We start from the raw sequence: 16,615 nt of genomic DNA on the forward strand, positions 1-16,615 counted from the left end.
CAACCGGAGGGATCTTTTAGCGAAGAAAGCCAACATAGGGCATGGTGGTTGGTGACCACGTCAAAAGGACAACCATTATGATAAAGTCGAAACTTGCCAAGGGCCCAGACAATGGCCAAGCTAGGCCACCTTAGCCAAGCACTCTTTAGTATACTTCATACACTGTCTGGCGACTTACTAGCGAAGTGGAGCTGCAATAAACGTTTTTCCAAGAACTCTCGTCCCGCAAACTTTTGTGCCCGATAGTACATATGTGAATAGTGGCGTGTCGCGTCCGCGAAATATGCGGTGCGGCACTGCTGTATTCTTGTAAACGCGGCTTATCTCAGCCTGCAATCTTTGCCCGTCCAATTGTGAAACGAGATATGACGCATCGAGAAAAGGGGTTGAGACTGCACAATTATAATAGCTTCGCCATATCTTCCATGTACCGCCATGAATGCTAGCACCTCCGTTCAGCCGCTGCTGTGGTTATTGTGCTCGGCTCCTGACCCGAAAGACGCGGGTTCGATCCCGCGGCGGCTGTCGCATTTCGATGGAGGCGTTAATGCTAGAGGCCCGTGTACTGTCTGATGGCAGTACACGCTATGGAACCGAAACCAATCTTGTTTCGGTTACGAGAGAGCATTTGATTCAAGAAAGAGTATCTAGACCTACGGTGTACATATGTAGCTTGTAAATTTCTGCTTGAAATACTTTTGCCTGGCAGATCTGCCGCTGCCGTGATGCTGGCGCTGTCGCGACTCGGACAGGAAAAAAAAATGATGCCGGTTTTAGGAATAACATTTTCACGCATCAAAATTGAGACTCAAGTTGGTGCAGCTGTAGGTCAACGCGCTTCGATCACAAAAAAAAAGTTGAAGTTGCCTTCCGAGTGCATTCTTTGCAGAGTTTCGGTTTTGATTTTACGGTTTGCAGTTTTGTCTAAAATCTGTACTTTCGTTATTTTTGCTGTCAGCTTTCATTGTTTTTATGGTGCTATTGTGGTGTCATTTCTTAATAATTCTGAGCCATGTTTCCAGCGCATTTTGTATCACTTGCAGAAAAAGTTCATTTCGTAGGTAGCGTTGTAGCGCCATCTGCCTGGGACGGCCTGCCCATCGACATCAGCATCATCCGTCGTGCCGCGGGTCGTTTGTATCTGTGGCTGGATTGGGGCTGTTCTTGCGTTTGTTGTAACACTAAGTGCATTTTTAAGCGCAAGCAAAAAGTTATGCTGCAGTGTTCAAGTATGACACGTTGGAGCAAGTTCAGGTGAGCTCTCCGTGCTGCGCGGCTACCTACACGGCCTTCGTCAGTACTGTACTAATTTTTGGGAAAACAGCAGTTGAGGTACCATATGGTCACTTTTCTTTTCGGAGGCTTTTACTGCTGCGTAATCCTACCAGGCAGGGTCGAGTTCATACCGCGTAAATGTATGTACCACCAGCAGCAAAAGTTATTGGGGTGCGTGTTCTCGGGGAAGAAAAGTTATTGTGGGGCTTCCTCGCGACCTAGTGCTTTAAAAATGCTACCAGCGTGTGGCGAATGCAAGTCCCCTCGTTCAGACACTTCGAGCGATTGGCTTACGTGGCGCTTGGCTACTGTGCCGGAGTTCCCGGGTTCGAACCCGACTGCGGCGGCCGCGTTATCGAAGGAAGCCAAACGCAAAGGCGCCCGTGTGCTGTGCGATGTGAGTACACGTTAAACATCCCTTGGTGGTCGAAATTATTCCGGAGCCGTACACTACGGCACATCTTTCTTCTCTCAGTCCCTCCTTTACCCCTTCCCTTACGGCACGGTTCAGTTGTCCGACAAGATGCGAGACAGATACTGCGCCATTTCTTTTCCCCAAAAACCAATCTTCTTCTTCTTCCCGGTACACTCCCACCTCGTAAATTTTGCCTGCCGATAGTACCTCCGTGTGACGCGATTCGAAATTGATCACTTCAGGCCTGACCTGTTCAATTAAGCGAGTTCACACAGTTAATTTTCTTTGAAATACTGAGCGCAGTGTGTGAGCTCAGCCACTGTGACCCTGTATAGTAAACGGGTACCGCACAAGGGAGGGGGAGAATGGTAGGGTTTTAACGTAGTTAAACCGAGTATATGTGTGCTTTGCTTTGGTTTTGCTTTGCTAGGTCGTCGGCAGTTCTGGCGACGAGACTAGTTCTAGAGTAGTTGTTGATGGAAGACGACGACATGCAATGCACAGCGCGAGCGTGTGTTGCAGTTTAACGCGAACCGGGGTCGTCTGCGGCAGCAGCATGGTGCTCTCGTGCACAGGCCAGCGAAATTGATCTGCTCGCGCCTTCGCGGGTTCGAATCCCAGTCCCGGCAATATTTATTTTATTATGTTTGCCAAGGTCATCCTCAAGGTCAAGCTTCACACTAACTCTGTAAGCCAGTTAGACCTCATGAAGTAGTACTTTCACACTAAAATATTAGCCCTCCTGAGCCGAAATGACAGTGACAACGTTTACAATTGCTGTACAGTTGATGCCTTCATAACCGTATAAAGACACTCCATAAGCACATTTCTGACCAGTCCAGCTCGATTCAGCACCTCAAATGAGTGTGAACGCGGCTACCAGTTTAGTTTGACATAACTAGTGTTAACAGAGGTCATCAACATGCTTCAGCAAAGCATCTGTATTTGATAGCCTCTTCTCTCTCTTTTTTTTCTTACTGTAAGTGTTGTTCACCACCACTGCCTGCTCATAATGACAACAGGTTAACATGTCTTGTATTTGGCAACAGCATGGCAAGACAGCATAATACATTTGTAGCGAAGTCTGCCAAACAAGTTGTGGTACTATGTATTGCTGAACTTGGCATCACCGTATGCTGATATTGTGAAATAACATTGAGTGGCAGTTAAGTCTTGGTGCGTTTTTCTCAGATCTATCTGCTGTAGATCAAAGTTTGGGCACATGAGTGCAAAACAGATTTGTTGAAAATACTTTTCATGAAAACAGTTACTTATGGTACTGAGTACTATGTAACAAGAAAGTATCTGCTGAGACTATGTTCAACTTTTAAAAAATGTCTGAACAGTGAAAAGTAAATCATTCATAGTGTCGTGGCACAGGGGTTCACTCGAACCCGGGCTCCGTTGGGTAGCGGGTCCGAGCCTTCGGGTTGAAGAAATATGGAACTTCAAGCTTGGGAAAACGAAAAACAAACGGGTTTCCTGGCACTTTTCAAGAAACTTGATTACATAATTTAGAAGGAAACAAAGAGCAAACAGTCAAGAATTAAAAGTTGATAGCGTCGAGCAACTGGGTGAGCCTTGTCGTCAGGGCCCAGAGCGATCGTTCGTACTCAGGACACTCGTTAAATACACTGAGGCTCCGCCGCTTTCACCACACGATTCACAGATCGGAAGAGTCGCCGCACATAGCACGCTGAGCCCTGTAGGAATGGGCAAGGAGGATACGGAGGTCCGCTGCTACTTCGTCCTCGGGAATGCGCTTCTGCCCACTTCCTTTCGTCATCTTGTCCATCGTTGGTCGCGTCTCACGGTCCGACATAGGGGAGCATGCGTGGGAGATTCCACGGGTAGTTTCCCCGAGACATCTTTTTTTTCTTTTTCGTAAGGTCAACGAGGGGTCAAACAACGTGCCCCCAGCAGGGTTGTAAAATTGAGAATAAGAAAAGGAGCATTACAAAAAAACCTGTGTTTGCTTATAAGAACAGATAACAGTGTCCCCAAAAATATCTGGGAGGAATGTATGCAAAAGGACGTAGCAAACATGTTTGAAGTTATCTGCCAGCATCTCGCCTTCCCCCCCCCCCCCCCCCCTTTTCCAGAAAAAAAAAAAACTTGAAGCATGTTATGAGTAATACAAGAATGGGTACAAGTGTTTAAGTTCATTCTAAATATAGATTTTTTAAAGTATTTGCAAGATACCAAGTTATCATGAGAAGTACTGATTATAGAATATTCAATCTGCGGTAGAAGCACCAAAAGATATTGACAGAAGAACTAGGGGGCTGTGCTGATCCTGTGCCATTGTCTTGTGGTGCTGCTGTTGCCATGGTATACCAACAACTCACCAGTGTACGGTTCTCCTCTGTTGTATGTTAACTATGTGCTTGTTTGACACAGAGTATTCCATGGCCACTTTTGTTAAATCCTATCATCCAGAAATCTTTAGTCACAGTCTTGATCTTGTGCTGCACTGCTATCTTCTGTTTTGTCAGCCTCAAAGGTTTGCAGAATGTGGCTGTGTAGGAAAAACTTCATTGGTGTGCTGGTGCCTTGTGTACCAATTGCCTGGCATTATGCCAGTGAATGGAGCGTGCATGTTCCCTCATGATTGCCTTGGAAATGTTGCTATGGGTTATGGCGCATGTATATGGGTTTTTCTGCGCACCCAAATTTCGTTGACTTTTGTCAGGATCATACATGTCAGAAGGGCTGGTAGTTATTATATCAGAGCAGTGTGAATGTGAAAAAACAGTGCAGTGGGTAAATGAAAACTAAAAAGACTGGTACGATGTAAAGCTGCTCAAACCGCTCACCAGTTCTTGAAAAAGTGAACATATCACCTCTAAATTAAAGCTTCTGTTTGGGCGAGTTGGTAATGATCCATTTGCTTCAGTGGTTGTGTTGCATGTCTTCCTTTCATGTGTCCTGTCTTCCCGCACTCTTTAACAATGACATCACTACTACGCTTCACAGTTTTTTACCTAATGTGTTTGTCTTGGGTGGCTTCCAAAAATTGCTCAAGCTTGCAGATCTGCAATGTCAACAGGCCGGCATATCAAGGTCCACAGAATGTTAAATTATAGAATAACTTGGACGGTGATCTGCGTGCATTGCTAAATAATCAATTTCAAAAAGAACTGCCTAACTATGTTATTGACATTGTTGTAATCAAAAGCTGTGTAGCCCACCCCTGTTACGCCTCTAAAAGAAGAGACAGCAGTGTGTGTAAATAAATAAAAAAATACTCGAATGCTTCCTTCCCAAAAAATTGATGCCATGCAATGACACCATTTTTTAGACATCAACTGATAATCCTTATTGCATGCTTTGTAGCATTTCCAGCCTTTGTAGCGTTTCCAGCAGTCAGCCTGTCTGTAAAGGTGTTTTTTGTTATTGTTTCGGCGATGTAGGTGCCGAATGGGCTCGGCAGCACTGCAACGATGTCCACGTACGCTCACCTGCGTCGCCTTTTTGTCGTGCAGGTGCTGGCGCTCGTGCCTTTCAGTCCGCCGGCTGGTTCTTGTGCTGACGCGAGCTGGGCCATCGGCAACACCCTCCTGCCGGTACCATCGCCATATCATCCGTGGAGCAACAACGCCTGGTTGTGCATCCCGGCCGGACCCTAGTCGGCTGGATCACTAGGGTCGACCCAGTGCCATCTACGCCCTCCCTCAAGTAGGCCTACCTTGGAATACTGCCCAAACACCAGCTTTGGTTCCTGTCTGAGTACAGCGCATGTGCCACTCTACCCACCCAACCTCCCCCCAACGATGATAGCCAGCATGTCTACGTCACCGCAGCGTCCACACTACTTAAGGACAGCACCAACGCCGAACGCGCTTAATGGGCTCGGCAGCACTGCAACGATGTCCACGTACGCTCACCTGCGTCGCCTTTTTGTCATCTAGGCAAACTATGAACACTCATTATTTGTGCGGCGTACCCGTTATGCGGCATTGCTAGTGCTGCCGAGCCCTCAGTGTTGTGTCGCGACTGCCTTTGAATGCCTCGGTGTCATCCGCCAACTGCTGATTTTGGCGGGTGATGTTGAATTAAACCCCGGTCCAAACACCCGCGGTGCTGCTCCGCAAGATTCTTCCGACATAATGGAAGCTTTGAATGAACTTCGATCTGGACAGGCATCTTTGCTGGCCGAAATGAAAACAATTTGCAGCACGTTAACCCAAAATGACAAAGCGCTAGGTGAAAAAAGAAGCAGACTATCTAAAATTGAAAAAGATTGCGAATCATTTGGCGCCATAAAGGATGATATAAGCGAAGTTCGGGAGCTTGCGGAGCAAAATGCAGGTGAAATATCGAACATTATGTCTAAGCTGGCCGACTGTGAAGACAGGGCACGCCGATCCAATTTGTTGTTTTTTTGGCTTAAAAGACACTAACCAAGAAACCTGGGCTGAATCTGAAAAGATTGTCACTGAAGTATGCAAAGAAAAACTAGACGTCACAATCAACCCAACAGACATTGAAAGAGCTCACAGACTGGGAAAGTTTGATGCTAACAAAATCAGGCCGATTATTGTTAATTTTGCTCACTATAAAACAAAAGAAAAAATTCTTTCTTGTGCTAGCAAACTAAAGGACAGTGGCTATAGTGTTTCTGAGGACTACTCTAAAACTACTCTCTTGGCAAGGAAGCAGCTACTTGCATTTGGAAAATCGCTAACCGAAAAATACAAACTCCGGTATAATAAGCTCATCATTGGTACCACTACGTACACTTATGACCATGTTACAAACAAAGTCGTTCCCCGCACTCCATAGCTACCCAATGGCCCTTCCGAAAAGACTAAGCTCCGCCCCTTGACCATTCTTTACACTAACATCCGCAGCCTTCCACCTAAGCTTGACACCCTCGCCAGTCTCGTACGCACGACGGAGAGCAACATAATTGTACTAACCGAAACATGGCTAAATTCGTCCATAGGAGACTCCGAGATACTTTCCGTGTTTCCAAATTTCAATTTCTTTCGACGTGACAGGATAAACAGGCGAGGAGGTGTACTAATCGGTGCTCATCAGTCATGTCGTTGTTCCGAGATTAATCTTGCATCCCCTCTAGAATTGCTTTTCATTCAATGCCATGCTTCGTTCCCTCCAGTTATCATCGGCGTTTGCTATCGACCACCTGATCTAACAGATTCCTTTGTGGCTCACTTCCATGAAACACTCCGCGTCATAACTACGTCACATCAGCACATTCCCATTCTTCTTTATGGTGACTTTAATTTTCCCGATATTACCTGGTCTGACCTCCCTGCCATTCCATCCAAAGATAACATCGAAAGTGACTTTGTTAACACGTGCCTAACCTTCGGCTTGTCCCAGCTCGTATCTAACCCTACCAGGCAAACTGATCATTCTTCTAATATTCTTGACCTTGTATTCACTTCCCACCCAGATAACGTGTCACTTCTGCTTCATTTACCTGGGTTTAGTGACCACTCCGTAATACTAAGCACATTTTCCTTCAAACTGCCATACCTGAAAAAGCAAAAAAAGACACTAACCTTATATGACAAAGGGAACTACACAGCCATGAACGCAGAACTGTCCGACTTTTGGGCGTGGCTGGTCCTTGACTTCTCAAGCCGGTCTATTGAAACTAACTGGTCTCTCTTCAAACACAAAATGCATCAACTGATTGATAAGCACATCCCTACTATCACCATCACAGAAAAATCATCGTCACCGTGGTTTAATAACGAACTGAAGCACCTCAACAAGAAAAAGAAAAGACTTTTTCGAACAGCCAAACGCCTGAATAGCGCTTGCACGTGGAAAAGGTATCAGTCTGCGGAAAAAATATTCCAATCTTTAGCAAGCCAAACCAAACGTTCCTTTTTTTCATCTCTTTTACCGTCTATGCTGCGCACCAATCCTAACAAGTTTTAGAAAACTATTAACCCTACACGCCACAAACCTCTAACATTACACAAAGATGGTAACATTCTCATACCGGAACAAGAAGTCTGTAGCACTCTTAACTCCTTTTTTTTTTGCTCAGTTTTTACTAAAGAACCTGAAGGCAAATTACCATACTTCCCTGTCTTCGATCACCCTGTTATGCTAGACATTCTGTTCGATACCAGTGGAATTATGATACTAATCGAATCATTGAAAGTGCCCTCTTCATCTGGTATTGATGGCTTAAACTCTAAAGTTCTAAAAAATACTAAGAACATTGTTAGTGTCATCTTATGCCACCTTTTTCAACAGTCTCTAACATCAGGTGTGCTGCCACAAGACTGGAAAATAGGTAAGATCGTCCCAGTCCCCAAAAAAGGTTCATCTTTTTCTTGTAAAAACTACCGCCCTATTTCCCTCACAAGCATTTGTTCAAAACTGATTGAACATGTTATTTATTCTCACATCATTAAATTCCTAGTCTCAGTAAACTTTTTTCACCCTAAACAACATGGTTTCTTAAAAGGACTTTCCTGTGATTCCCAACTAGCCCTTTTCATCAATGACCTTAGTTCGCATCTTGACTTAAATATCCCTCTTGACGCGCTGTTTCTTGACTTTGAAAAAGCCTTCGATAAAGTACCGCACAAAAGATTACTACTAAAACTCTCGCGTCTAAACCTTAATCATTTAGTGATGAACTGGCTTCAAAACTTTTTGACTAACAGAGAACAATTCGTCTACGCTAACAAATCGTCGTCCCCTCGTTCTCCGGTTACTTCAGGTGTTCCTCAAGGCACAGTGCTCGGACCCTTGCTTTTTCTCATTTACATTAATGATCTTCCTTCCAACGTTACCTCTAACATCCGGCTATTTGCAGATGATTGCGTAATTTACTGCCCGATTTCTACAAGCACCGACTCCGACACCCTTCAACAAAATTTAACCCGAACTGAAACCTGGTGCAAGCCGTGGTTAATGTCCCTTAATATTGCTAAAACATGTATGATTTCCTTCCATCGCGGGCAATCCCACATTCCCTCTAGATATGTTTTTTTTGGTTCTGAAGTGCGTTCCGTTCTTACCTGTAAGTATTTAGGCATTACTTTAACTCATACCCTAACATGGTCTTCACATATAACGAACATCGCTAATGAGGCTAACCGCACCCTTGGCTTCCTACGTCGAAATCTTCGTTTTGCTACCCCTTCCATTTAATTATTAGCTTACCAAACTTTCGTCCGACCTAAATTAGAATTCGCTTCAGCAGTATGGGACCCTAATCAGTCGAACCTCTCGCTAACACTTGAAAAAATACAAAATCGCGCTATCCGCTTTATTTACTGTGATTATTCATATTATACTAGTGTGTCTTCTCTAAAATCTAGAGCCTCTTTGTCTAGTCTTGAAACAAGAAGAAAAATATCTCGATTATGCTTGTTCCATAAGTTTTATCATTCATCTTTAGGAGCATCGATCATATCAGCAGCACATCATCTGTCCAGCCGCATTCACCACAGCAAGACAGTGCACCCTCCCCCTGCGAGAACCGCATCTCATTTACGATCTTTTTTTGTCAAATCATCTCGGGACTGGAACGATCTGCCGCCGGAAGCCATACACCTTACCAACCCCACCAAATTCAAGAAAAAGATTGAGGCCATCATCTTGTAGTCTGTCATGCCCATCCCTCATGTAATGCCCCATATCTGGGGTCTTTAAGGTAATAAATAAATAAATAAATAGATTAAACCAAGGTGCAGTGTTAGTGCATGAATCAGTCAATAAGAACAGCATGTTTATCAACGTGTACTGTACGCGTTAAGTGGCATATGAACCAAGTCACTCACACATGGATAATCTAGTCCGCAGAAAATGTTGCTTATTTCGCACGAAACGCGACCACAGAATGGAAAAAGCCAATTCAGCAGCGAGAAGAGGTAATTGATGTGTTGTGGATGTGAAAAATGAGATCCAGGCATGGGGACAGAATGCCGAAAAGAAACTCCGGACCATAATCAGCTCGGCATTTTTTCCGGCTTTCCGCAGCAGCGCCTCGCGGAAAGTCAACTTCACGCGACTGCATGTTCCCTTTAACAGTGTACCATACTGTACAGAAAACTAACATCCATAACGGTGTGACGCTGCATGTGACCGAGGGTGTGGTTTGACTGCCAATTTATGAGGACTGGAAGGAATACATCACTCATCTGACATCCGCACTGTGCAGAAAGTTGTGCGGACTCTTGTGCAGCTCCATAGCCGCCGTGGTGGCTGAGTGGTTACGGCGCTCGGCTGCTGGCCCGAAAGACGCGGGTTCAATCCCGGCCGCGGCGGTCGAATTTCGATGGAGGCGAAATTCTAGAGGCCCGTGTACTGTGCGATGTCAGTGCACGTTATAGAACCCCAGGTGGTCGAAATTTCCGGAGCCCTTCACTACGGTGTCTCTCATAGCCTGAGTCGCTTTTGGACGTTAAACCACCATAAAACCATCTTGTGCAGCTCCTGACCGCAGCAGTGGCCAAGTGGTTGAGCATCCGCCTCGGATGCGGGAGGTGCGGGGTTCGATCCCGTGCCGCCGGGTACCCACCGGTGATACAATGGGTACAAGCTTTCCCCTGGTCTGGTGCTCGGCTTATTTAGGGTGAAATGCTTGGAAAACGGGTCCTTGACCCCACCTTGAGAAAAAGAAAAATACCTTGTGTCATGGCGCTCTTTGGCCTTAGATGCCCTTGCGCCATAAAAATCCATAATCATAATCATAATCTTGTGCAGCTCCTTAACTTATGTTTCAAACAGAAAACTCGCAGTGCCTTGGTGTGAAGTACCTTGTAGGAAATGGCTTGTTTGATGAGAAGGGGCCTGGTCTTGCAGCGTTGGTAATCGTAATTTTTATTTTTGGTTAAGTACATAGACAGTGAATACAGGGGAAAGGATGATGCACTACTGCTGCTGCTTGCCATTTACTGTTCGCACTCTTGCACAGACTTATGCAGTAAAGAGTGCTGGCACTGTGAATGAATAAGAATCATCATCATGACGACATGTTTCTGTAGTAAAATGTCGGCCGGAGTAGATGTGCAGTTTTCTCTTTTCAGACTATGAATTATTTCTGTTCAGACAATTTCTCGGGTTATCAGATATGCTTCTTCTCGTTACAATATGTCAAAGATATGTTGGCATCTGCATACTCTGCAATGAAAGCTGAGGAAACCACCATTCTCTGACTTTTACATTTTTGCAATGCTTATAAAAACAATCATTTAAATGTACCCCAGTCTGCCGTTAAAGAAACTGTACCTAAGACAGTGGGATCCAATGTACAATGAATCCTGTGCACTGAAAAAATCTGATGTTATGTTGTTTTTTTTCGCATTCTATTCGTGCAAGAAATGGTTGGCCTAGTCATCTGGCACAACGATTGCAGCTCATTTGGCACAGAAAACAACCACTTTGACATTAAATCGCTGTCCGATTTTCTCTTGGCTATATACATATATGGCAGTTTGGTTGCGCTGAAGAGCAATGAGGAGACAGTGCTTTTATTAAAGGACTGCTTCAATACAATTCATTCCACCGTAAACTTGCCAAGACAGCTATCATGAAGACATCTCTTCAATGTCATGTTCACACCATGTTGGCATCAGGTCCTTAAAGGACGCACACTTAGCAGAAGCACAGTACCTTAACTACGTTTTGGCCAATGTTGCTGAAGGGTTATGGGGGTTAACGTCCCAAAGCGACTCAGGCTATGAGGGACGCCGTAGCGAAGGGCTCTGGAAATTTCAACCACCTGGGGTTCTCTAACGTGCACTGACATCGCACAGTACAAGGGCCTCTAGAATTTCGCCGCCATGGCCTGGATCGAGCCCGCGTCTTTCGGGTCAGCAGCCAAGCGCCATAACCACTGAGCCACCGCAGCGGATGTTGCTGAAGGCTTCATGGTATAGTCTCCAGGGCATTTCAGCTGTTGCATAGCTTGAAAATCAAGCAGCAAACTAATGTCAGTGTTTTTTTTCTGCACAGCACTAGCTGCATTACTTTGTAGGGTGAGAGCAACCACTTCTGGGAAAAAAGTGTACAAAGAAATATGTAAGGAAAAAATTCCACTGTACATTATTCGGTGTATTAGACCCTGCTGTCATCGGGCAGGTGTTCAGAAGAGCACACTGGGGTACATATTTTTTCCGCTCCTCACGCCACAGTTTCACCTGAGGCTGCAGGATGTGAAAATAAATAAATTTTCAAATGACCACCTCCATAAGCATTTCAACATTGTAAAGAAAAGAATGGAAGCTTCTTCAACCTTTGTTGCGCCAACCTGCGCGTGCAAAGAGAACAAAGCCACTCAAAAAATAATGAAAACAAAGCTGTTCACTTGCAGTGTGATGACCACTCTGGAAAAAAAAAAACACACAAGAAAAACAGTTGCGGTGAAAATTAAGCGGTATTTGGTCTTGAGATATGACTGCGGTTAAGCGCAGAGGAACTGAGCTTAACAGCAGTTGAAAGCTCTAAATTTACAAGTATAAGCAGCAAGAACAATTTAATTTAGTCCAACCAGTGAGGAATGAAACCGAAATTAAACTTTGGGAGTTAGGCAGGTCCAACACTTGACCTCAGCTTTGATGCACAGACTCTAGCATCGATACTGCCAGATTCGGGAATAGCTCAACTCAGCAGTGCAGTGTCTGTCATTGTGCAGACATCCTGCACAAGAATTGGAATTTCGTTATGGAACATGCAAATGGTGCTAACATGAACACAGAACCATATGCAAACAGATAGGTGAACCAGGGAACCTAAAACTCCAGTACAAAAAGTGCAAACGCACACAGAAACCTGGAAGGATTCTGCATAGCCAACAAAGCCCACATATACATTGGCTCACCATCGATGTCACAGAGCAGCCAAGAAATCGCATTCCTCACAGGGAGGTCACAGGCAAATGAATGTGCTCATCAATGACATGCTCCTCATGAGTCTTCAGGAATGCCTGCAGCTGATGCAGTAGACCAGGAAGTGATGAACAACTGGTGAACAAGCAAGGCGTCTGCAGGGCCACTGTGGATACAACAGCAAACAGAATCGGACACCCAGTGCGAATCCTGCCATCATGTCTCTCACGGCCTGTGAGGCACTTCGCACCGCAGTACAACTTTTGCGACCGGGAAAATGTTCAAGTTTCTAAGATTATAATTTGAAATTCACTGCTTGTTGTTATGCAGAAAAGCATACTGTAATCCCAGTGTATATATATGAATAAATGTTTTTTTTTATTTTTCTTCCCAATTTGTTATGGACAGTTTTGACGGGGGACGAAAGTACCATATTAACGAGGCATGCCTCTATAACCATGCAGTATTCGAAAAACACCACCTGGTTTCGCATGATATGCATGGCCTTCCTAAGGAACGTCCCTCATCCCTGCTATGACAAAAAAATACAGAAATGGTAGGGCAGTAAGTTGAGCACACAGAAAAGGTATTATGCAAAACTTTCTGAAGTAAACAGCAACCAGCCAAACAAGCTTCAGTGTTCATTTTGAGAGTCCTTTCAATGTTCCTGTTATGAGGAAGCCCACTAACTTTGCATGCATCTTCTAATGTGGCTGTATCAAAAGACGAACAGCATGATAAACACTGCCACTATAGTGGGAGCGATGCATAGGGAGACTCTTTGGATACCAATGATGGCAGGGGAGTCACCTTTATCTCGGCCATGGAAGAACAGATGTGGTAACTTGCAGACAGTGGCTACATACAGAGTGCTACAATGTGGCGTTTCTGGGGTGCACCCATGGCAATAAACAGTCTCACAGTAAAGTATTCCTGCATCATAGTCAGCTGCTGAAGTGTCAAGCAAGAGTGATTTCTGCATATTTCCAACCAGTCTGCTGGCACTTAGTGATTGCCAAATGGCCACTATTTCAAACAACATTTCTCGTCATGTGCCACTCTGTGTCAAAAAGAGGTGGCACCTTGCCCATTTTCAAAGTTCACTCGCACTTGACAAGCAACTGCGAGAACCAGTCAGAAAGTCAATGCAGCAAGCAATACGGCACTTGATGTAAACATTAGGATTTCAAGTCAGCATGATATGTCCGGCAGTCTGTCCCACATTTCCATTTAAGAAGGGACGCAACTTTCAACAAAATTGAGTTTATTTCTAGAGTATTTACATTAAATTTTTTGAGCAATTTAAAAATAATTTTATAACAGCTCATCAAATGTCACTGTTTTATGTGCAGAACATTATTTTCTGATATATATTTTTATTAAAACCTGCAAAGCTAAGAAAATGTGGCAGAAGGCTAGTTCAACATTCATTGTTCTTGCAGGGTGAAGTCATTCTTGTAATTCTTTTTGTTTTGCAAAGCTCAAATTTTCGTTTTGAATTTTTGAGATTCAGTGTTTGTTGACATATTAAAGTGAGAAGAAAATTTCATACAAGTAGTTTAAAATTCATAAATTTGAAAAAACGGTTGTCTAGACCTGCGCTGCGGTCCTAGGAGTGCAACGAAACAAGTGGTCCAGAAAGCATAAAACTGTTGGGGACAAGTATGCTCCGTAAGGCATGTATCTAGGCAGAAAACCTTAACAGAGAAAATTGCCCGTTTCTTGAATGTTTCGTCACTATTCACAGCCGCCGAGGTTCATGAAACAATTTTTTTTACAGTACTTCCCAGTCGATTTCAAGAGTTAAATTTGGGGACAGCAGAGTCATTCCACGCGAAAGGAGATGCACCAAATTCTTGGTATTGTAGATTTCGCTGAGAAAATTCATGGACGACCAGTCCCAACAGAAGTGTAGACACCTTCTTTCAAAGAAAAAAAAATTTTTCTCCATATATCATGCTCCAAAGTGTAAGACATCACCTTCATCTGGGCATTTTGCAAGAATTATTGCTCAGGAAACGGTCCTTGTCAGCAAAGTTTATCTCCGCATGTAGTCTGGTATTGAGATGCCCTGTCATGCCTCAAAAAATAAACTGGATGATGCCATTTTGGTTTAAAATGGAAGTGCTTAACAGGAGAAAAATTTGAAGATTTCCGCATTTTTAAAACTAAACTTGGAGTCTAAATTTAACCAAACTTTTTTGGAGTTTTGCCTGAAACCTTGATCTAGCATTGTTTGAATTAAACTTGAACCTTGCGTTGTTCTGTAATTTAAGAAAAAGTGCACAGATTTCTGTGGAAACGGCCACATTGAGGACCAGAAAACGCTATGTGGGCAACGGTGCTGGACAAAAAAATTAGCCAAATGGTCAACCCATTTAGTTTCGCATATTAAAAAAACTAGAAAAATATTTTTTGTTGCCGACAAATAAATTTTTATAAAGGAGTTCCAGCGATGTGGTGCCAGCACCTGTTACGGTCCGTCCGGTAAAACCCTGCTTTTATTTCCGGCCTTGCTAAACTCTAGCAATTGCCATTAGCATTGGACATATTGTGAGAAGATGGCGCAATGGAGCCATTTCAGTGTTTTCATTTATTCTTAAAGAATATGTTTGGGCGGAATACTCATGGTATACAGGGTGTGCCATGTTATTCCCTATAGATATGACCTAAACGCAGGATTTAAAAAGCCAATCTGAAAGTGTTATATGGATAAGCATTTATTATTTACATTGCACTTGACTGAGGCATCAGCCTCGCCGATTATTCAACTTCCAAAGCTGTGGTGTACAGCATATGCAATGTTTAATCAACCATTTGCATTGAATTAAATCGGACACCTTGTATATGCACAAAATATGAAGGGGAGACTGCATACTACAGCAAAAAAAAAGGGTTATAACATCATGTGGCCTGAATTACAAACAGCTGGGGATAAGAGTTAATGGAGAATACCTAAATAATCTGTGATTTGCTGATGACATTACCTTGCTGAGTCACTCACGAGATGAATTGCAAAGCATGATCAATAATTTAAACAGGCACAGCAAAACGGTGGGTCTAAAAATTAACATGCAGAAAACCAAAGTAATGTTCAATAGCCTAGCAAGGGAACAGCAGTTCACAATTGGAAGCGAGGTGCTGGAAGTGGTAAGGGAATATGTCTACTTAGGGCAGGCAGAAACTGTTGACCTGGATCATGAGAGGGATATAACTAGAAGGATAAGAAGGGTGGAGCGCATATGGGAGGTTCTCTCAGATCATGAATAGCAGTTTACCAATATCCCTCAACAGAAAAGTGTACAACAGCTGTATCTTGCCGGTGCTCGCCTACAGGGCAGAAACGCGGAGGCTAACGAAAAGGGTTCAGCTTAAGTTAAGGACCACGCAGCGAGCCATGGAAAGAAAAATGTTAAGTGTAACATTATGAGACCGGAAGCGGGCAGAGTGGGCGAGGGAACAAACACGGGTTAATGACATCCTAGTCGAAATCAAGAGGAAGAAATGGGCTTGGGCAGGGCATGTAATGCGAAGGCAAGATAACCGTTGGTCCTTAAGGGTAACGGAGTGGATTCCAAGAGAAGGCAAGCGTAGCAGGGGACGGCAGAAAGTTAGGTGGGCGGATGAGATTAGGAAGTTTACGGGGATACGGTGGCTGCAGCTGGCAAAGGACAGGGTTAATGGGAGAGACATGGGAGAGGCCTTTGCCCTGCAGTTGGCGCAGTCATGCTGATGATGATAATGATGAAGATAGCGTGCTCATATATTTTTGTCGGCATTCTTGGTGATATGAAAGCCCCAGTTTTACCTCTTGCCTTTGCAAAGAACACTGTAACACTGTGTTTTCAAGGGCAGGGCAGCAGCCATGTTTCTTGCATTTGCTACAGTGCATTGCCAAATGGGCATACTCCCACACGGTAGGCGAATCTCTGCCTGTATTCCAATTTGTGTCCCTTTTGAAAACATCCCTTTCAGCGAAACCTAATTGGCCAAAATGCCAGAAGCAGATGTGCATCTACTTCCGCCATTTGGGGCAGTCAGGTGTCACCGAATGAAATTTTGAAAAAAGACAATGCGCAAAACTAACAACACAGGAGAA

At 44.1% G+C, this 16,615-nt stretch overlaps 1 long non-coding RNA gene across 1 annotated transcript; it reads left to right on the plus strand.

Moving 5' to 3' along the window:
• Positions 1-1,152: 1,152 nt before the first annotated feature.
• Positions 1,153-10,313, plus strand: LOC144112900 (uncharacterized). The gene is made up of 2 exons (XR_013310533.1): positions 1,153-1,254; positions 5,176-10,313. It is a non-coding gene; the product is annotated as an uncharacterized LOC144112900 (long non-coding RNA).
• Positions 10,314-16,615: the final 6,302 nt, after the last annotated feature.

The sequence above is a fragment of the Amblyomma americanum genome, chromosome 1, assembly GCF_052857255.1.
Source record: "Amblyomma americanum isolate KBUSLIRL-KWMA chromosome 1, ASM5285725v1, whole genome shotgun sequence".
Lineage (NCBI taxonomy): Eukaryota > Metazoa > Arthropoda > Arachnida > Ixodida > Ixodidae > Amblyomma > Amblyomma americanum.